We start from the raw sequence: 22,559 nt of genomic DNA, 5'->3' as shown, positions 1-22,559 counted from the left end.
CCACCAGGTCTCAGAGCTCTAGGGCAGTAGTTCAAATCAAATTCAAAAGAACATTTTAAAATGGTGAGGAGATCTAATTTCTTTCTTCCGAAGAAAGTGTAAGGATTTGTACAACTTTCTTCTCTCATTTCCCTCCACTGCCTACCCCAGCCTTCTTTTGATTCTTGAGGGATAGTGTGTCTCATATGAACTCTTCAAACTCAGTGTATGGCGTAAAGAAGAAAGTGGGACATGTCGGTCAAAAAAATGGGAACAATACAGCATCGACTGCAAGCTGACTGCCTAGAGATGAAAGCTACATTCAAGGTAGAATCTCATGGCTACAAGCCCAGTGGTTTCCCTTTATGTCTGAATAAATCTCTTGTCTCAATTTTTCCCTTCAGAGAAGATCCTATTTTTAAGGTTTTTTTTTTATATAATAAAAATCAACTAATTTCTATAAATTAAAAAAAAAAAACTAAACAAGGCACTTGGATGCTCTGAAAGTTGAAATTGAGTACTCCAGACAGAGACATCCATATGAAATATCTCCTCTTTCCCATTTTGTAAAACTATTCCACTGATAGACTGAATTGCTTTGATGATAAGAAACTTACTTGTTTAAAATTCTCCTCAACTTTGGAAATGTGGTGTCAGATATCAGGGATATGCTGTTTTTCTTCTTTTATGGCATTTTATTGGATGTAAGCTTTCGTAGATTATAAGATGCACCATTATTTTGTGTACCACTAACAAAAAAGAGCTGCTATTCAAACTATAACCGACCACTAACTGAAAGAGACATCCTGGTTTTAGAGATGTTAAAATGTGGGAGGAAAGTGTGCCTCGGAAACAATGAAATATGGTGACTCCGTTCTTTATTGCAACTGCCCGCACAGTCCATATCCCGCTCAAGGAGTTTGGGGGCTGCTTTATTAAATCATACATCTGTCTACTGCTAACTGGGACAGCCCTGCTGAAGGACCTAAGACCACTGCTGCTTTTTCCTGCTTGACTTAGGTCTCAGCCCACGGAGAGCTGAGGACTGTGGTCCATAGCTCTCGGGAAACCCCCAGAAAACTAGCACAGGGCTGGGCACAAAGAAAGCACTCAGTCATAGCCTTTTCTGTTCACAAAGTCCTTTGAAATCAGACCTACAGAAGCCATGTTCTCTGTTCTGACACATGCCACATGCATGAGATAGGCAGAGCAGGGATTATTGCCTGTGCTTTACAGAACAACACGGAAGGGCCCAGATTAAGTAGTCCCACACGCCCAAGGTCACTCTGGGAGAAAATAGCATTGCTACTGGGAAAGCCCACAGTGTCTTACTCACAGAGCAATACTTTTTCTTTTTTCTGTTACCTCTTTCTTCTCCCAAACTAAAATGTCAAATCTAGGGGCTCCATCTGGTATTTTCCGCCATTCTGGAGATCAGGAAGCACCACGAGAACCTGGTCCCTGTGGCTGCCCAGGGCACCTTGGAGCCAGGTGCACTGCAACGCCTTATTCCACCTCTCTATTGACCTTGCCTTTCCTAACCCCTTCCCCACCCCCCAATCTCCCCCACCCACTAATGTTCCCACCTCACAAGCCAGAGAGCAAAGGGAGTCATAGCCAAGAGTTTAGGATTTGGATTCCCCATGAGTATTTCCTGAAATATATATGTATATAAATGTTATAAGAAAAACTAATCTCAAATTCTAGAATACCTGATTTCTTCTTATTAAGGTATAGAAGCAATGGCAACACCACAAAAAGGTATGATTTCATGAGCCCAACATGCTTTTCTCTCTGGAAAGGAAAAAACACTTAAAATACATTAGCTTTTCAGTTCTCTTTCCTTGCTGTAAAAAGGAAGATTCACCAGCAGAAATCAGAGCATTCAACTTGTGAAGATTTAGGAAAGAGGAGGATTATGGGAGATCATTTCCCCTTGATTCAAATCCCTTTTACCCCGTCCCCCTTTTTGTTTTCAAAAAATGAAGAAGACTATTTTTTTCATAAAGAGGGTCCCAGATAGGATTGGAACATCATGGGTGTCTCACTAGAATGATACGCTTTCTTTCCTGTTAAATAATAAAATATGCTGTAGAGTCGCACAACTCCTCAGACCCAGGGGCCATTAAGCCAGGCTCATCAAGCACCATCCATGTGGAAAGATATGGATATATTTTTACCTGGCACATACATATTTCATTTGCAGCTGCCTCACAACCCTTGCTTCCTCATGGACCCACACTCACTACTTCCCAAAACACAGAAGAGGGAAGGAGAGACAGAGGGAGGGATGAAGGGAATGAAAGAGAGAAGGAAGGATGGAGAGAGAGAGAATCAATTGTATTGATGACTAGAGGAACAAAGATGTGCAACATCTGCAAAGAAACCAACATGACAGAGTATGTAGAATTCTTAGTAATGTAACTCCCAACTAGTTTTTGTTTTATTTCATTTTGTTTTCCCTTGTAAGGTGACTTTTCAAGTGGTTTGATTTTAATTGCTACAGGCTGGGTTTATAGTCACTTCTGTTCTATTAATTGGGAATGATTGGATATTTTATCTTTATCAGAATTTCATTTTTCTTCCATTTTGGTCCCCACAACACCAAAACTGTAGGCTTAGGAAGGACCTGTTGAGCCTTATATGCTGAAGCCAAGTAAAGACACAAATCACGAATTCCACTGCAAAACCTACTAATTGTCATATTTTTGTAGAAAACTCTAATTAAATCCCATAGGAAAAGAACACCATGTAGTGGAAAAAGAAAAATCAGTCATTTAAACAACTCTGCGAAGAGCTTAAAATAGACACAGATGAACAACCTAGTAGTGCTTTTTTTTTTTTTTCCAGGCAAGGGTAAGAAAAATCAGGAACAGAGAAATGTTGGGCTAGATAATAATATTCTAAGCATCTGAAAGGTAGCATCTATAAAAACTTTATGAGATGAGCTAAATTTATTCCAGACAAAAATCGTCATCGACTGACTGCCTGTTAGATTGTCTTTATTGTCTTTCTTTCTTTATAGAGCTGTCACAGGGAGATTCCTCATGCTCAACCAATCATGGAAGATTCCTTAAAAACCCTAGAGAAGAAAGAGATTGGTGCATCAACCTAATCCATGCAGATGAAAACCCCTCCTCCCGTTCTACTGATAACAGCTGCCCAAAAAACCATAGCGTCTTTTATGAGACAGTCTTCAACAGAACAAATGACAAATCCCCCCAAACATAAAACAGATTTCTCACAAAGAAAAAAGCAATAAACTCGAACCACAAAACCCTCACAAGGTTGAAAATATCCCTCTCACAGATACAAACGTGAAAAGAGACATCAGAAATGTATTCTTGTATTCTTCGTGATTTAGCTGTCCCAAATTAGTAAGGTCAACTCACAAAGTTTACATCGGTGCTCTGACAGCGTAGAACACTCACAGACACTCTAACACTCCAGACGTCTCAGGGCCAGGTGTCCCGTCCAAAGCCATGCTCCATTCGGACCTGATCAAAGATGCTTGTTTGATCTCACCGACCTTGGTCATGGTATTTCAAGACTGCCCAGGAATGTGAGAAGGTATGTGAAGGGAGAGCTGGTACAAGAGAGTTTCCTAGACTCCATTTCTCTCTTTCCTTCTCCAAAAGCAGGACAGTGTTCTGTAAAGCTCTCTCTCAACACTTGTACCCCTGCAAAATGAGCACAGTGGTTTTTTTCCCCACAAAACTCCATGTGTGTTTCCTATGTGTGTTTTGTGTGTGTGTGTGCGCGTGGAAATTTTTTTTCTAAAGTTTATTATGTTATGTTAGTCACTGTAGCCTCATTAGTTTTTGATGTAGTGTTCCATGATTCATTATTTGTGTCTAACACCCAGCACTCCATGCGATACATGCCCTCCATAATACCCGTCACCGGGCTAGCCCCCCACCCCCACCCCCATTGCCTCTGAAACCCTCAGTTTGTTTCCCGTAGTCCATAGTCTCTCTTGGTTTGTCTGCCGCTCTGTGAAATAAGTCAAGCAGAGAAAGACAATCACCATATGGTTTTCCTATGTGTTTTTTATTTTTTTATTTTTTTTAAAGATTTTATTTATTTATTTGACAGACAGAGATCACAAGTAGGCAGAGAGGCAGGCAGAGAGAGAGAAAGAGAGAGAGAGAGGGAAGCAGACTTCCTGCGGAGCAGGGAGCCCGATGCGGGGCTCAATCCCAGGACCCTGAGAGCATGACCCGAGCCAAAGGCAGCAGCCCAAACCACTGAGCCACCCAGGCGCCCCTCCTATGTGTTTTTTAAAGCAAAATGAGGACTCCAGAAATGGCCCTCCCCCTCCTCATCTCTACATGGCCCCACCCTTTCTCTTCCCTCCCCTGCTTCAAAGAGGAGAGCAGCCTCCCTCTGTTGGAGACTAAGGTTTCCACCTGGGATTCAGCCTGGGCAGGCACCTTGCTCTGGCAGCAGTACCATCGCTCACCTGCACCATCATGAACCTTTCCTCTTTGCCAGCCTGTTCTCCTCTACATATAATGCAGATCTCTCCCACAGGAACAACTTTTCAAATTCCCTGAGGTGTGTGTTTCTTACCTTATCTATCACCCTGCTCTCCCATCCCCTTACAGCTTCTTGGAGAAGGGACTGGCTCCCCCAAAAATCTAGCTCCCTTACCCCTCTCCCAACAGGGCTCTTGTCCAAGTCAGTAAGAGCCTTGACTCGCTCGATCCGCAGAACCCTCCACCGTCCTCCTTTCAGATGTCTTCTCTTTGGAGCTTCAGATTTCCTTTCTGAAACTCTCTCCTCCTCTGACTTCCTGAAGGTCTCCTCTACTGCTTCTCCTCTATTTCTCTGGCCAGTCATATATAGGGCTTTTCTGCATCTTTTTCCACCCAGTTGGTCATGGGTTTGTCACATTCTTCACGTCCTTTGGTCTTCTCAGTCTACTTTCCTAGCTCCTTCCTCTGGGTCTGGCTTCTGCAATGATGGACAGATGGTGTTTACCACCTGCAACTTGCCATGTGGCCCATGTCTCTGTCACAACTTTGTCTATGCCCCTGAAATAATTTTCCCAGTGAACATGGATCCCATTTCACTTGAAGGCTTAAAATGCAGACAATCCTTAGAGAAGGAAAATTCCAGCAAATTCTTCCCTAAGAGGTCATTTTGATTGAAGAAGGAGAAGAAGAGACTCAAGTCAAATGTTGTCTATTCCTCAATTTTTCACATGTCATAAGTGGAATGATAACCGTGACCTTCTTACATTAGCCATCAGAGAGATCAAAGTGTCTTGAAAATTTTAAAACTGTAATATCACTATTACTAACTGTCCTGTGTACAACTAGTTTTTATTCTGGGAAAACTCTCATGCCTTTCATGCCTTACACTCTTTTCTGAGGTAAAGAACAGCAGTTTTGATTAGAACACCTCTCAGAATTTTCCCCAGCATCTCTCTTTGTAAACCTGTTCAGTTGTCCCTGTCTGACCCTGAACTCACTAGAAAACTGAGTTTCACAGTGGATGAGGGAAGGTATAATGTGGGCCAAGAAGAGACAGGAAAATGGGAATTCCTCATATAAATATGGCCTCAAATCTTTTTATATCTAGTAGGAATACTGGGGTAGGAAGCATTGATACAAGAAAAGAAACATGTTTCTTAATGTTGTTCACAGTTCTGTCTAGTGTCAAATGTGTGCTTGCAGTGAACCCTTGCATACTTTCTCAGAATTTGGGAGGATAGGAAGGCTTTAAGTTAGGAGGCTGGGCTCCTTGTTTTAGGATCCATGACTATTGTGCACTGACTAATGAAATTCACCACCTATTTCTGGTTCCTTCTTTCTACCCTTGATGTTAGGTATATCCATGTGGCTTGCTTTGGTCAAAGAAATGTGAGTTAAAGTGAAAAGTACACCTTTGGGCTGAATCTGTAAACATCTTTATGCAATTCATTCTATTCTCCTATTTGTTTCCTGCCATGGCCAATGGAAACACTACAGAAGAACTGGCCATCAGCGTGGGTTCTGAGGTCAGGATAATGCAAAGAAGCACCCCCAGTCAACCTTCAAAGAATATGAGCATGAGCAAAACAGGCTTTTTTCTTTTTTATATACAATATCTCTAGATCTGGACTGGATAGTCCACTCTCATCTACCTAGCATCCTCAGCCCTACTTAATTAGGTCTTCTGCTAGCTTCTGTCTTCTTATTTCTCAACATGCTCCAACACAAAACAGAGATCTATTCATTTTTTTTATTGCTGTGCAACAAATTATTACAAATTTAGCAGCTTAAAATAACACCATTTGTCATCTCGACTTCAACAGGTCAAGAGTCTGGTATGACCCCTGCTCAGAAGGTCTCTGATCCAAATGCTATAGTCAAGGTGTTGGCCAAGGCCATGGTCTTACCTGAGGATTGTGATCCTCCTATAAGCCCATCCAGCTTGTTGACAGGATTTTGGTTTTGGTGGCTGTAGAACTGAGGCCCTTGGCACATGAAGACCACCTTTCCCTCTGGACAGTTGACAACATGGATGTGTGATTTCTTCCAGGCTAGCAGGCAAGTCTCTCCCTAGCAAAAAGGTTCACTGGATTGGGTCAGGCCCACCACAAATATCTCCTTTTTGACTAACTCAAAGTCAGCTAATCAGAGACCTTAATTACATCTGCAAAGCTTCCTCCATCTTTATATATAATAAAATATAATCACAGAAGCAATGTCCCATCATATGTGGTCCTGGCCACACTCCAGGGGAGGGGGCTGTAAAGGGTATGAGTCATTGGGGTCATCTTGGAATCCTGTCTACCGAAGGAGGCCATTCTGCCTTGTCATGTCTGTACATGAGCTCCAAATTTTCTTGTGGCTTGACTGATCCAACACCCTCTTCTTCCCTCTCTGTTAATTCAGAATTCCTAAATCCTCAGGCCTGAGACAGGCCTCTGCACTTGAAAGCCTCCTCCAAGACTGCCACCATGTGCAGAGAACACTTTCAACTGCCCACTTCTCAAACCTCAGCTCTAAGTCCTCATCACTGTATAGCACGCATATAACAGGAGATAACCCCCCCAGGACCTTAATCATCTGTGTAACACATGTAGTAGGATGGTGAAATGAAAGTTTAAAATGATGCACAAAAATTCAATATCTACAAAACTCCTATATGAAGTGCCAGATGCAAATTTGAAATAACTAAGATCAGTTTTCCTAAGTCAACAAACTTCTTTCCCATATGGAGAATATAAAGCAATTAAGAAACCTGGAATTGTGGAAGAGTATTTTTATAACAGCTTTTCAGTAGCCTCAAACCTCCCCTGTTGGTGAGGGGGGGAATTGCTTCCTATTCACCCTAAGCAAGAAGGGTGTCAGAAAGCAACGTGGGGAACTTGTTATGTGAGAAGGTCAAAGGAGCCTAGGAGCAGATGAAGCTCCCCTCCAATGACTGGTCAAATGTGGTACATCCTGAGGCCCAAGTGTTCAACTTATCCCCCAGAGAATCGACCTAAGGTCATTATAAACAAGACTGGCCCCAAGGGGGGCCTGACTTGATGGTATAAGGGAACCCAGGAGTGAACGCTATTGGGGGGAAGGGATAGAGCTAAACAAGGGAATCAGGAGGACAAGTCAAGAAGCCAACAGCACTTATGACAAGAGAAGGGCAGGTGGGTTGTCCAAAAGTTGATGTCAGTATAAGCCTGAGCTTTCTCCAGGAGAGACAGAGTCGTCTTTAACCTTCTGCTAGAACTTCCAATCCAGAGAAATCAAAGCCGGTTTGCAACAGAATCAGTCATGAAAGAACTTTCTTTACTTGCTTCCACAACTCCAAAGGGGTCTGAGATGGCAACTACGGAGTGGAGGAGAAGCCAGTGGAGGAACAAAGGAGCCAGCAGGCAGGTGGGCAGGTGGGCAGACTGGAACAGGGAGGTGAACCCTTACTTCTGTGTGACCTTGAAAGGTGATTTGGACTGGCCATCCTCCTTCCACGTTGAGACTGTTTTTCCCTTGAAGTGAACATTGGATTTTTACCATCTGAAAATAAGCACAAAGGCCGTAGGACTCAGTTTTTATCCTGTGGTAGGGAAAAACATTTCTTCATTGAGCAGGTTTAAAGGGAAAATGGGGACAAAAGTAAACTTGCTCTCAGCTCCATAAGTCCTGTTCATTCTTGTAAAATGTTCTTATCCAGCACACCTGTCTCTTCATGTGGTTGTGAGCTCTTTTAAGGGGACTCCTTGTTGATTTTAAAGTTCAAAGTCATGGATTAAAATCAGTCTTGTCACCTTCATGGAAAACCAAGATGTGGTATTTCTTGTCTTTTCTGAGAGGGAAGGAAACAGTGCGGATTTCAGCTACTGCTACTACTACTACTACTACTACTACTACTACCACACACACACACACACACACACACACCCCTCCCCCGGTCTTCTTGAAAGGAGGCAGCACAATTCCAAGAACACCATATGTGCAACCGTTTTATTTCTCAAGCAGACAGCCTCCTGATCTCACATGAAAGGCGGCACTGGGTCTTCTCCCTAGTTACTCAACTTCAATTTGGGGTCTAAACAAAGATTCCTCAGGAAGGAGATTAAAAGGGAGTTCCAAGTGGGGATCAGAGATTTTATGCAAATGTGCTATGATTTGAATTATGAGAAAGCAATCGAGTTGAAATATCTCAGTGTTTTTCAGATGTTTGGAGAGCGAAAAAGGAACGGAGCAGTGGGTGTCTCAAATGGCAAATATAAATACAATCATACCTACAACTGACTTGTTGGAAGAAATAAGTGGTAGGCTACCTCAGCACTCATTAACAAGTAATTTAAGGGGAAAAGTCAATATATGCCTCAAAAAATATCACAAAGGAAACACACGGAGCCAAGTTAATGTGCATGTGTGTAGATATGCGCATGTATATTTATTCACATGGCTCCGAATTCATCTCCTATGACCACCCTTGCCACCCCACCTGCCAAAAACCAGAAAAATCAACTAGTAGAATCAGATATTGCCTCTAAAATGTTCCTTCGTATCTCCAGTAACAGACACACTCATACCCTTCTCTCCACTTTTATGTATTTGTTTGCTGTTTCGCCAGCGAACCCCAGCGCAGTACTATATACTGACGTTGCTGCATGGTACCCTGAAAAATAAACTCAACTGGGTCTTTTATTAAAAGACATTCTACAAAGACATTTCCCAGTGGCAAGGAGGCCAGAAGAGGCGTCCTCCCCGGGGCTGCCCTGCACGGGGCTGGCCTGAAGTGAGACGCGTTCTCCAGATGACGTCACTGACACCGGCTATGGGTTAACCAGGCCCGTGCAACCCCAGCCACATGCCACTGAATTGAGAAATCAGAGCCAAAATTGAGAGAGAGAGAGAGAGAGGAAGGGGATCCTGGATAAATTGGGGACTAATTGGGAAAGAGGGACCAAGGAGCAGATTTATTTGTTTTGTGAATGATGCGCAAATTCCCTTGAGGTGCTGCTGATAAAGGGATACAGATCCCAGTGTTATGGAAGAGGAAGGAGTCTGAGATAGAAGATACTGAGAGCTGTATTATGAATATTAATACTTCTGTTAACAAGGCCTTAAATGTGCCTTCCTGGTATTGAAGCCTCAAAGGAACCTATCTCCAAATGGACTTGAACAGGCTCCCTGCTGAATCGTAATCTTCTAAAAGCTGATAAATTGCGGTCTTCTGGGGAAAGAAAGGAACTTCAAAGCAGACATTTCACAGGAATAAGGATTTAGAGGTTAAAAAATAATAATAATTAATTTTAAAAGTTTCCAAAAAGCAGGAAGCTGCATCTCTATAGTTTGTCGTTTATTACGGTGGAATTAAAACTTTAACCATGGATTGATGATAGGAAGTCAGAAAATTGATAATGTCAGACGTGTATTCATCTACTAAGTTCATTGAGAAACTGGGGCATGTTGCACTTAGGGAATGAGCTGGACCTGTGGGGGGTTGGTGGGGGAGGGCAGCAGCAGGTCCACCAAGAGAGCTCCATAGTGACTTACATGCCTCCCCTGTTTCAGTTCTCACGATGCCACTCTCAGGCGGGCTCTTTCATCATCCCTGATTTTACAGATGAGGAAGCCACATCTGGGAGAATAAAGAACTCTCTCAAGGTTGAGTCGGTATTGATCGGTGGGGCCAAGATCATGGCACATGTTAGGCCCACTCCAAAGTCCACACTCTCAATCACAATATCACTCTGTGAACTTGTAAGACCTTGAGTTGCAGTGGGAGCAAGTAAGTGGCAGGAAAAGTTAAGAACAGGTCCTATAACTAGGTGACAGACCAGTATGAAGACAGGAGAATGAATCCGTAATCCCCTAAAAGGTGTCAGAACCACCATACCTCCCTACCATCGTGCAGGCTGATCCCTCTACTGGGAAACCTTTCTTCCATTCTTCATCCCCACTCCAGCTTTCTCCTTGCACATGGGCCCTCTGTTGTCTCTATGCCTATGCCACTTCCTGCTGTGGGATTTCCCATCCGGTACTAGCGATACCTCCGTTACAATATGCTGCATCATTAAGTGTGCACTACATATGTCTTTGCCCCTAGATGCCTAATATAAGAGCAGAACCAACAGATAGATGAATCTTACTGAAATTTCCCTAGCTGTTAGCACGGAGCTAGCACAGAAGGGGAATCCATAAAATAAATGAATTAATAAATTACTATGGATGCCTCATTCATGTTCTAAAGAAAAAACTAATTTGGGCAAAGGAAAGTAACAGGGAAAAAAATGGAGTTTGGGGTCAGATCATGGAGGTCACTCATTGAGTGCAAAGTTAAGGCATTTGGACTTCATGTTATAAGCAGTGGGAGGCTCTGTAGGCTTTAGGCCAAGGGAATGACAGGCTCCTCGGGTTTAGTCAGTTAACCTAGGCCTTTAGCCATAGAGTAATTGAGAAGTTAAGAAAGCCAGAATGGAGCTTACTGACAAAGGACAGATCTGGTATCATTAGTACTAAATTTCAGTTGGTTTTATCTTCTCCTTGGGACTTAGGCACAAGGAGCATGGACTCAAATACTGGATAAATCCACTTATCAATGATATATAGAGATAACACGGCCCAAGCCGGGCACTTTTGTCTGTTACATGGATTCTGTCTTGACCTTCACAACCCATCAGAACCAAAAGAAGCCCAGTTCTTTACTTTCCTCATTCTAGGAAGCAACTTAAGTGTTATTTTTCTCATTCGAGAGTAGCTTACATGACTAGCACATGGTAATAGAGCTGGTAAATGGTGGAGGGGAAACATGACCCCAAGCAACGTCCCTCCAGACCTTCCTCCACGTCACTTGAATGACTCACGGGTACTTCAAACTTATTATTTCCCAAAGAGAGCTCTACATTCCTCCCACACCCCAAACCCACTCCTTCCCAGCCTGCCTCATCTCAATAAATGCCACCATAATCACCAGTTTCCAAAGTCAAAAACAATTAGACATCATTTATTCTTTTATTAACTTCACCCCTCTCCCATCTAACCACCAGTAAGCCCCGTCATTCCTATCCCCAAATATACTCCCAACCTGCCCACACCTCTTCATCTCCTTTGCCTCCACCCTGGTGCCAGATGCCATCAGCTTCACCAAGACAACACAGCCACCTCCAGACAGGGATCCCTGTTTAATGCTCTGGACAGTCTATTCTGGACATAGCAACCAAAGCAATCTTCTAGAAATTATAATGTCACATCACTGCTTGCTTAAAACCCTTCAGGGGCATCTTTTACTTCTCTCGGTCCTGACCAGGGGCATTTGGCCTTCTCACTCTGCAGAATGTTCTTTGCATAACTGGCTTCTTATCAGTCAAGTCGCAATTACTGTCACCTCATCAGAGAGGTCTTTCCTGAAGACTTTGTCCAATGAAGTCCCCTACCAGGTACTTGCTATCACATCACACAATCTTACTTTCTTGAAGTTTTCTTTTCTACCTGAAAGTGTCTTCTTTATTTGTTGGTTGACATTTATGACTCTTCTATCTAGAACTCAAATCTCTGAGTGGTGGCCTCTCTTTTTTTTTTTCTCTCTCTCTCTCTTTACCCTTTATACCCAGTACCTGACATATAGTATGTGCTGAGTAAACATTAATCGAATGAGAGAAACTCTGACCCTGCTCCTTATTCTCTGTGTGACGCCAAACAAGTGATTTGAGTCTCTAAAATCTACCCCATAGTGTGATCATGAGATTTGCTTGGTATGAATTATGTAACATACATAACACAATACCGGGCACATATCAAGCATTCAATTCATTTCTGTCCCTCTCTCAAATACTCAGAATGCATACCCGTGTGTTATGTTTCCTTTAATTTTCCTCTAATTATTTATTCCCCTGCCTGTTTCTGTTACTGACAAGCATCCCTCCTGCTCTCCCAGTACTTCCCTCCTATAATGCTCCATTATGCTGCTTTTTCTATTGTCTGGAAACAGCACTGGGAAAAGAGGTGCTCCTGGGGTGAGGTCATGTGACCACAAAAGCAGATTTTTGCTAGTCAAAAGTGTCCAATAAAAATGGGAAGTTGCTTCCTAAATGTGTCTGGAAGTCTGTGGTTTAGTTCACAATATCTTAACAGATTAAGTTAATGCAAATAGCAGATGTATTTTGTAGCAACAAGACAAATGTTCAGCAGAATTAAAGTTATTCATGTGTAGTCACACTGGGAATATTTGCATGATATTTTGCTAATTGCTCCAAAATCTGACTTATAGCAAATAAACAAATGGGAAAAAAATAAACCAGCAAAAATTAGCCCCGGGACTCTCTGGTTTCTCTTAAATTCCCAATGTCTTTCTTCAACCCCTCAACCTTTTGCTCTTAAAACCCCAGTGGCATTTCTCAGTCTCCCAAGCATGTTTTTGGACCCATCATTTCTGTGGAGACACTCATGGCTTTTCCCTGGTAATGAGAGGTCTTCAGAAGCAAAGGATATTTTTCTCTTGCAGACTCCCAGTATCCTCCTCAGCCTTCAAATCTGTCTGCTTATGTTTCCTAACTAAAGGATCATACTGATAGATTGCATCACTTGGACACAGCGTAAATTTGTCAGGTTTTCTTAAAATATTTTGGATGATTTTTTGTCAATATATACGAGGTGTATTATTTTCTGAGAGCTGACATAACAGAGCACCACAGACTAGGCTTGAAACAACAAAAATATATTGTAACAGTTTGGAGATTAAACGTCTGAGGCTGAGATATCTGGATCCAGGGCTGGTTCTGTCCGAGGGCTCTGAAGGAGAATCCATTCCACACCACACTCCGAGCTTCCTGCACTGGCTAGCAAATCCTTGGCATTCCTCGACTTCTAGACGCATCACTCCAGTCTCTTCCTCCGTGTTCACATGGCATTTTCCCTGGGTATCTCTGTCTACATATGTCCATCCTATCAGGACACCGGTCACATCGGTTAGAGGCCTACCTTACTCCATTATGACCTCACCTCAACTAAGTACATCTGTCACAGTCTTATTCCTACATAAGGTCACATTCTGAGGTACTAAGGGTTAGGATTTCAGCATATCTTCTTTTTGTGGGAGGGACACACTTTAACCCATAACACTAGGGGTCTCTCAACTTTTATGAACATCCATCCTTAGTAATTACAATATCTACGCACATGCCGCTGTATGTCTGTGTATGTTTGTGTGATAGAAACACACATACGGGGGCACCTGGGTGGCTCAGTGGGTTAGACCTCTGCCTTCGGCTCAGGTCATGATCTCAGGGTCCTGGGTTCGGGCCCCGCATTGGGCTCTCTGCTCAGCAGGGAGCCTGCTTCCCCCTCTCTCTCTGCCTGCCTCTCTGCCTACTTGTGATCTCTCTCTCTGTCAAATAAATAAATAAAATCTTAAAAAAAAAAAAGAAATACACATATGTATGCTATACATGTCATAAATATGACAAATCCAGCACAAAAATAGAAAAATTTAATAAATAAAAAAATGTTTAAGATTGTATTTATTTATTTGAGAGAGAACACAAGCAAGAGGAGGGGTAGGGGGAGAGGGGGAAGCAGACTCCCTGCTGACCATGGAGCCTAACGGAGGGGCTTCATCCCAGGACCGCAAGTTCATGACCTGAGCCGAAGGCAGACGCTTAAATGACTGAGCCACCCAGGTGCCCCCCTAAATTTTTAAATGATGAGAAAAAAGAGATTAGAAGTGGCAGTACTTAGTTCCCTCACTCCCAGTGGATCCTCTTGTCCTTTCTTTTTGGAAGACCACTTCCTGAATAATGTGAAGGGGATGAATCTACCTCTGTGAGGCAGAAAAGAAAAATAAATCATTAAAGAAAGAAAGGATTCTTTAGTTACGTATAACACACAGTGCTCATCACAACACGATAAAATGGCAGAAAGAAATTCAAACTTGAAAAAATAAACAATGCAAAAAAAGACTTGGATGGTTTTTATATTATTAAGATGCACTATATAAAGAAGCACATATCTCTGGATAAAAATTTTCTGTCAAAATTTAAAAATATCAGAATACAAAAAAAAAAGAAAGAAAAAAAAATTTTTCCATCCACTCTTCTGCAATCAAACAAAGAAAAAACTGGCAAGTCTTCTTTAGCCCTCAAAGATATAGATATACAGTTTAAAGTTGCCCACCTCTAGTCTGAATTAAAACTATTGCTGCCCTCTCATGTCTTAGCTGAATATTCACTGCTTTTCATGTGACCCGCTGCGCACACGCCTCTGGAAAACTGCCCTCCGTGTTAGAAGATGCATTGGGAGATGACAAAAACAGGACCCACTCAACTCTACTTCAGATTAAGAGGGGGTCTGGGCTTTGAAGCCGAGAATGGAGATGCGAATCCTAACTTTGTGATTCAGAACTCTGTGTTTGAGGGCAAGCTCTCTGAAGCTGTTTCCTTGTCCATAGAGCGAGGACAGCAGTAACCCATCATGGGATTTTTTGTGAAGATTAAATTCAGTGAGGTAAGAGCTAAGCTCCAGGCGCACTGGAAACATTCAGTTCATTAACAGCCAGACTCTCGTTTTGCATTGCACATCTAGACGCAGTGAGCTTTAAAAAAAAAAAAAAAAAAAATAGATTTTATGTATTTGACAAAGAGATCACAAGTAGGCAGAGAGGCGGCAGAGACAAAGGGGGAAGCAGATGCCCGATGGAGGGCTCTATCCCAGGATCCTGAGATCATGACCCAAGAGGAAGGCAGAGGCTTTAACCCACTGAGCCACCCAGACGTCCCACAGTGAGCTCTTCTAAAGACACAAATGAAGCCAGCATGCCCTTAGATTAGAGATTCACAACCATGGCTGCCCAGTTCATTTACCAGGAAGCTTTAAATATCCTGATGTCCTAAACCAGCTAAATCAGCCTCTCCAATACAGGACCCGGCCATCAGTATCTTTAAAGTTCCCCAGATGATTTCATAGTGCAGCTAACGGTGGAAACCTGAGTCAGTTGGAACCCTCAGCTTGCTTCCCTTGAAGATGAAGTGAGGAGGATGAAGAGGAAAACTGGCTCCAGAAATGCCTACTTTAAGACAACCGGACTGTCAAAAAATCTACATTCCTCATCCAAATACATTCCTTTCCATGCAGGTGGTAAACATCTAAATAACCTATTTTCAGTCACCATATTTGGTGAAGGCCAACAGTAGACATCAAGACAGTACTTCTTTATAAGACTTCACTGAAAGCCAGCACGAGTGTAAGTAAGAACATCCCACACCCCTGCCCACCCACCCAGTCACACTTGGAAATCTAGAGTGTGTTAGTGTAGAGTGTAAACTTGTAACCCTATAACCTTGAGACCACAATACTCCCAAAATAAAAGTTCCTGCTAAGCCAAATATACAAAGCCTTACCTGATATTGCAGAAGCCAAATTATCAAACTCAGCACAAGCACAATTTAGTTTTTCTTTCTTAAAAAAAAAAAAAAAGCCCAAAATAGTATTCTTGCAGGAAGCATAAATTGTATTGCTGGAAGTAATAGCAATCTCTTTAGCTATATCCCTTAGGACTCACTTCAGTCTATTTTCTTAAGTGCTGTATTTTTAAAGCTCTGTTGCATACCTCCCTCTTAGATGTACTGAACTGAACATTCTAAATTCTGAGCACTTAGTGATGCAAGGTTGGTTGAAGATGTACTCTTAGAAAAATGAGTCCCTTTATCAATCACTATTGCTATGTGAGTCCCTGGGGAAGAAATTATTCACATATCTGCTGGCCTCAATTTAGAATTTCTGATGTTGTTATACTTAGTGTTAGATTGATTCTTGCTCAAAAATATTTACTCCTGACTGCTTATTTCTATAAAAGAAATAGGATTCCCTGAATTTGGACTCAGCCATGTGACTTTCTTTGCCAATGAGACATTAGCAGATTTAAAATGTAGTTATACAAATGACCTTACCCTCTTGTGTCTCTGTCATCACTATGAGAAGGGCTTAGGCCCAGTATGAGTGAATGTATATGTATCAGATGTGAACCCAGTCTGTAATAAGGAACAGGATCTAGACAGACCTACAGCCATGAATCAGAATCACACAGCCAACCACAGCCTAGATTAGCCAACTCCCACACAACCAACTATTGTATGAGTCAGAATAAATGACTTCTCTTTTAAGCCACTGTGTGTTTGGGATGGTTTGTTATACAGCAATAGCTGACTGATATACACAACAAGACTGGGTATTGAATAAACAAGAACCCACAGGGGGAGAGGGGAGATGGTTTTGAAAGGTACTACTTATAGCTAATTTAAAATATTTTTTTTGAGGGGCACCTAGGTAGCTCATCAGTTAAGCATTCAACTCTGGATTTCAGCTCAGGTCACAAACTCAGGGTTGTAAGATTGAGCCCCACATTGGGCTCTGTGCTTGGGCATGGAGTCTGCTTAAGATTTTCTCTCTCCCACTCCCTCTGCCTCTCCCCTCCTTAAAATATATATATTTTTAAATGTGTGAGTTCCTAGGGGAAAGATTCATTTATGCTACAAAATAGTCATGCTGTAGCAATTGCTGTTGAATGTCTATTATTGGTCTATGTAAGTAAAGCAAATAATTACTCTCTGAATAACTATTTTAGATGGTTCAAAATTCTGTATCTTTGAAGCTGAATGGAAAAGTTAGCTACAGTCAACAGTAAGCAATTTTGCTATTAAATATTAATCATCACAGTTGCCATTCATTGAACACTTACTACAGTACTTTACCAATATTATCCCAAAATCTACCCTAAGGTAGTTGTGATTATTTATACCCATTTTACAGATGAGAATATTGAGGCTTTAAATGTTTAAGCAACTTGCCCAAGGGCACCAAGCTAGGAAGCAACAACACTGGGATCTGTCTTAAGTCTGTCTTGCTCAAGAGCCTAACTCTCATTACCGCCTCTAGAGTTAAAAAGATGAGTGTGTAAGCAGAATGATGCAGTAAGAATTAGATCATTAACATGGTTCCTTAACAATCAAGGGTAAATCTTTATGACAAAATGTGGCTTTCTGGTTCCCCTCCTCTACCGACTATCTTCAGTTAATGTCTCAGATGTAAATATTCAAATCAATCAAACAAATATCTCTTTGGCCTTAATAGGTTTTATGCTTGGGCTCCAAATTATGGTTGAGCATAGGACACAGTTCTTTCTTTTTAGAAGCTCTCAGTCTAGTAAATAATTGATGTTGAAAAGATCCTAACCAAAAATCCCAGTGTGAGCTCTATCATGTTCCCAGCGCAGGGTGAACAGATGTTCCAACTAATGATTGCTGGGGTGGGAAGAGGGTGAGGGTTGGGGAGTTAGTTACATTTACTCACTGAGAATGCTCATTCCTTTCTGAAGGCAGCCAGCAGCCAAGAAAGAAGACAAATTCTAAATTAAAAGGGAGATCAAGCTGTGCAAGACTGCTGATTATAGTGAGAGCAGAAAGATAATGGCTGCACGAGACACTGTGTTCTAGTCCATCGTAGATGAACCAGAGGAACAGCACACCCAGGCCTGGTGACTCAGATGGGAGTGTTGCTGGCCAACAGATAATAAATTAAGGAAATTAAAGGGGAAAAGGATGGATTCTGTAGAGCCTTCTAAGGCTGGCTTTTATATAAAAGGATTAAAAGTTTATTAAATGGAGATACTTTGTTTAAGTGAAAACTATAACACATTGTTACACTGCTACTGTCCACATGGGTCAAATTTTCTACTGCCACAAGACTAAAGATTACAACAGATCCAAACATGGACTCTGTCCCCCAAAACAAGTGGACATTTTCCAGCCCTTTTTCTCTATCCAGCCAAAAGGTAGACCTCATCAGAGCTTCCCCCTACTTCTCCCTATCATTTAAAGAGGAGGAATGAGGGAATTTGCTGAAACCATTTCACAAGTGGGATACTAAATGTCAAAAGGTATTTATCACGGAGAGAAAGCATCCAGTGGTTTATAACCTTCCTTAACTGATCTAAAATAAATTGTTCCAATCCTGTTTCATAAACAATTACCATCAAGGTATACTGATGTAACCGTGTAAAGAAATATGAAGCAGAGTCATCAAATATTGTATATTATCAAACACTGTATCTCTCTTTGCAGGAGAAAGTCAAAGCTCATTTTTTATTTTCATAATTCTAATTCCAAATGTGGCATCATACCAGCAATGTCACCTGCTACCTCACCTGTGTTACTTAAAACTGATCTGGGGGCACCTGGGTGGCTCAGTGGGTTAAGCCTCTGTCTTCGGCTCAGGTCATGATCTCAGGGTCCTGGTATCGAGCCCCGCATCGGGCTCTCTGCTCAGCAGGGAGCCTGCTTCCCCCTCTCTCACTGCCTGCCTCTCCGCCTACTTGTGATCTCTCTCTTTCTGTCAAATATATAAAGAAAATCTTAAAAAAAAAAAAAAACTGATCTGAACTTTAGTTTCCTCACCTGTAAAACAAGAATAAGAAACCTACTGAAAGGGCTGTTAGGAGGATTGGAAATAAGACACACAAGGCACTTTGCAAGATGCAGAGGAAAAAAATCAGTAAATGGTAACTATTACAGGTTTCCCCACTAACCAGAAGTAGAGCGCTCCTATGAAAACTTTCATAAGCCAAAATGGCACAAAACAAAGAAGCAATTACTGTTAATTTATAAACAAAAACTTTTGAGAGTTCCCAGAGCCCAAAAAATAACCTCTCTTAAGCTTTTCTGATACCTTAGAATACATGTTACTAAAGGATGTACAAAATTAATTGAGATAAAGCACAGATGCTCACAGACACAGTTTAAAACTATGACACCTTGATGCTGAGATGCTGAGTGTAGCTCCGGGGAAGGAGCTTGGCGGGCCACTCCCACCGGTCCACTGCTCGAGGGTTCACTGCCTCTCGAGGCTTGTTGCAAAACAAATGCAGAATGATGTTTTTTCATGAAAGCAAAGATCCTCCTCAGACTTATTTCAATTAGCAGAAACAATTACTAATGTAGGTCTTTCATAAAAGTGAAGGGGTTTAGTAATCCAAACTAAAAAATTAAACAAAGGATACCTGGATCATTATTATTGACATTGTTCATACTAAAATTCTGTTATCGTTTATATATCCCAATTATTTTGTTATATGCTTTGGTAAGTTTCCTCCTGAACAGAAAAGTTAAAGCAAAATGGCCCTAATTGCCTATTTTCTAGTTGTGGGTCACAGCTTTTTCAGATTTCAAAATGGTGCTGTTCTCTCATTTCTCTGTGCGTACGTAACTGGAGTTCACAACCTTAGCCTCTCCTGCCTCCCAGGACTCTTGGGACCTTACTAAAACCAAAGTACTCTCTATCTGACTTGTTTAGATTTAGGATTTAATGTTTGTTTAAAATTAATGTCAACCTCAAACTTTGATGGAGAGATGGGATTTAGAGACAATCCCTATTAGTGACAGGACCCAAAGAAATTCTAACAGTCCGCTATTCCCTCAGTGAATAGGGATTTCATTCCTCTCCCAGTGGTTCACAATTACTGATTGGATAGGAGCGTACTTATGAATGCATCCTTGCCGGCACTGGATTTGGCACATACCCCTTCCCTGGGCCAAGTCATTACCATCATCACACCTTGACACAAATTCTTATCTTATTGGCTATTAATATAGTCTACAAAACCTCAGCCAAAAGGAATGCCAGTCTAGTTGGAAAAATAATCTAACAGTATTTTCTCATGATGGATGATGTTAAAAACACATATTTTCCCCCATTCAAATTCCATGTCTCTTCTTTGGAGATTAGCAATGCTTTCAGTCTTTCTACCTAAGAAAACATCCAGTTAGTCAAGGGGTTTGGGAGCTGGTGTTTTCCTCCCAGCATACATGCTACCCTTTCTGTTGGTAACAGCACCCATATTTCCTTGGGAATCATGTACAGTCTCAGTGGGGTCATTACACAAGATGCCATGACTACCAATAATTCACTCACCCATCTCCTCTTGAGGGACATTTCAGTTATTCCAGTTTTTTTGTTATTATAAACAGAATGGTGATGAATATTCTTTTGGGGCTTAAGTTAGCCAAAGGGGGTTTCTGTTGCTTGCAACCACAACATATAATTTATCTATGGGAATACAGAAAATCCCCAATTATCATGTATCGTTATTTATAGATGTAATTCATTGTTCCTTATTAGGAACAAATTGTTTTACAAGTATAGGATTTCAGGAATTCCCAAGGGCACTATAGCTTACTGTTCTGCTTTCACAGAGAGAAACTAGTGCTCTCACTTTAGTTTCTGGTCATCTATCATCTACCAATTGTGGATTTAATTATAAAAGACTTTAATCAACTGACTTCTCTTTCCTTCTTAATGAGAACTGAATAGGTAGTTACCTTGCTAGTTAAAAAAAAAAAAAAGTCAGGGGTGACACAAATTGCTAATAAATATTTGCGAAAATGCTCAAACTCATTAGCAATCATGGAGATGCAAATTAGGACCACAATGAGATACCATTTATATACTAGATTGGCATAAATTAAGACATCTCATAATATTAAAGAGTGAAAATGTGGATATATTTGTTCATATATGTCACTGAAAGGAAAGCAAACTGAGAGAATCACTCGGAAGAAATGTAACAGTTTGTGATAAAATGGAATATTCACCTGTTTTACAACCCAGAGCAATAATCAAATAAACTTTTGCCCATGTGTCTCAGGAGACATGAATAAAAATACTCATAGCAGTTCTGTTCAAAGCAATCAAAAAAAAAATAAAAATCTAGGAAACAACTTAAATGCCCACCAGCAGGAAAAAAAAAAGTGGATGAACAAATTGTAGTATAGTCACATACTAGGAAATTAGAGGGCAAGAAAACAGACTAGAACTTCCCAAACAATATGAATAAAAATATCAAGTCCCAGCAGAGCATGCAAGGTGTATCATTTGTATATAGCTCAAAGAGACCATCAAAATCAAGCAACACTCTATATGGATGTATGTGTATGTGGGAGAGAGACAGAGAGAGAGAGAGAGGAAGGGAGAATGATTTTTAAGTAAAACAAGCAACACAAAGTTCATCCCCAGGCTTGGAGAAGGCAGAAGCACATGATATGGGAGGAGTGTATAAGCAATTACAACAAGGTTTGGTTCTATAATTGAGGGATGAATTTACACTCACTCATTTTACTATTCTACTTCATTATTTATGTGTATGCTATATTACATATATCCTCATACTGAAGAATGTAATAAAGAAAAATAAGCCAGAAGTAACAGTTTCATCCAAGGATGTTATAAGAGCCTAGGACAACGCTATAGATATCTGGGATATATTTTGAGTTTCCACTCACTCAATACCTCAATAATCTCTCTTGATCTCTCTCTCTCTCTTTCTTTTTTTTTGGGGGGGGGGGGAAGGAGAGGGATCTGACTCATATGTTTTTCATAGGCCTCTTCCCAGTGAGCAGTCTGCAGCATTCTAACCACTTACTAGTCTATAAACTGAGATAAGTAGAGTGAAAAGGTAACCGATCTCTTATAATTTTGCTAGTCACACATGTTTAAAGTGTACATTTTCTTCATAACGGAAGAGCCCATTTCTATCAGAACCATGAGGTTAATGTATTCTTTCCTTTCCAATCTCCCACCCCCATACACTAACCAACCCCTCTGGGAAAAAAGCTTTTATCTTATCAGAGGCCGATGCTTTGGGGATAATGCAGCAATATTTTATTATTGCTGCTAATATGTGCATGTGGCTATAGATGGAACAATAGGCAAAGAACATTGCTTTGTTCTATGAAGTCATAAACCCACATTGACCAGCTTAAATGGCTTCTTTCCTTCGACAGCTGCCTTCTCAAAGGTCTGGATATGCTGAGGTCTGAAGAGGTCTTTGGAAGAGATTCTTGCCCACAAAGAGAAGAGAAGAAGCCTGTCTAAGGCTAGTACAGCTAAAACGGTTCAAGTACCCGATTTGTAAGAGTATGGGGAAAGCCTTGGTCACTGTGAGTTTAAAAAGGTCACAAATTGTTAACAATTATATTGCCTGGGCTTAAAAAGTGAGGGAAGAAATGGATTAAGTGGTCTGGCATACACAAAAATGTGTTTTTCTGGCTAAATTTTTGTCTCAGCTTCTCCTCCACTCATATCATCTGTACCTTTCAC

Source organism: Mustela putorius, unplaced genomic scaffold (assembly GCF_011764305.1).
Source record: "Mustela putorius furo isolate JIRA1106 unplaced genomic scaffold, ASM1176430v1.1 tig00000224_pilon_pilon_pilon, whole genome shotgun sequence".
NCBI classification, from domain to species: domain Eukaryota; kingdom Metazoa; phylum Chordata; class Mammalia; order Carnivora; family Mustelidae; genus Mustela; species Mustela putorius.
Note: the sequence above shows the minus strand (reverse complement) of the source record.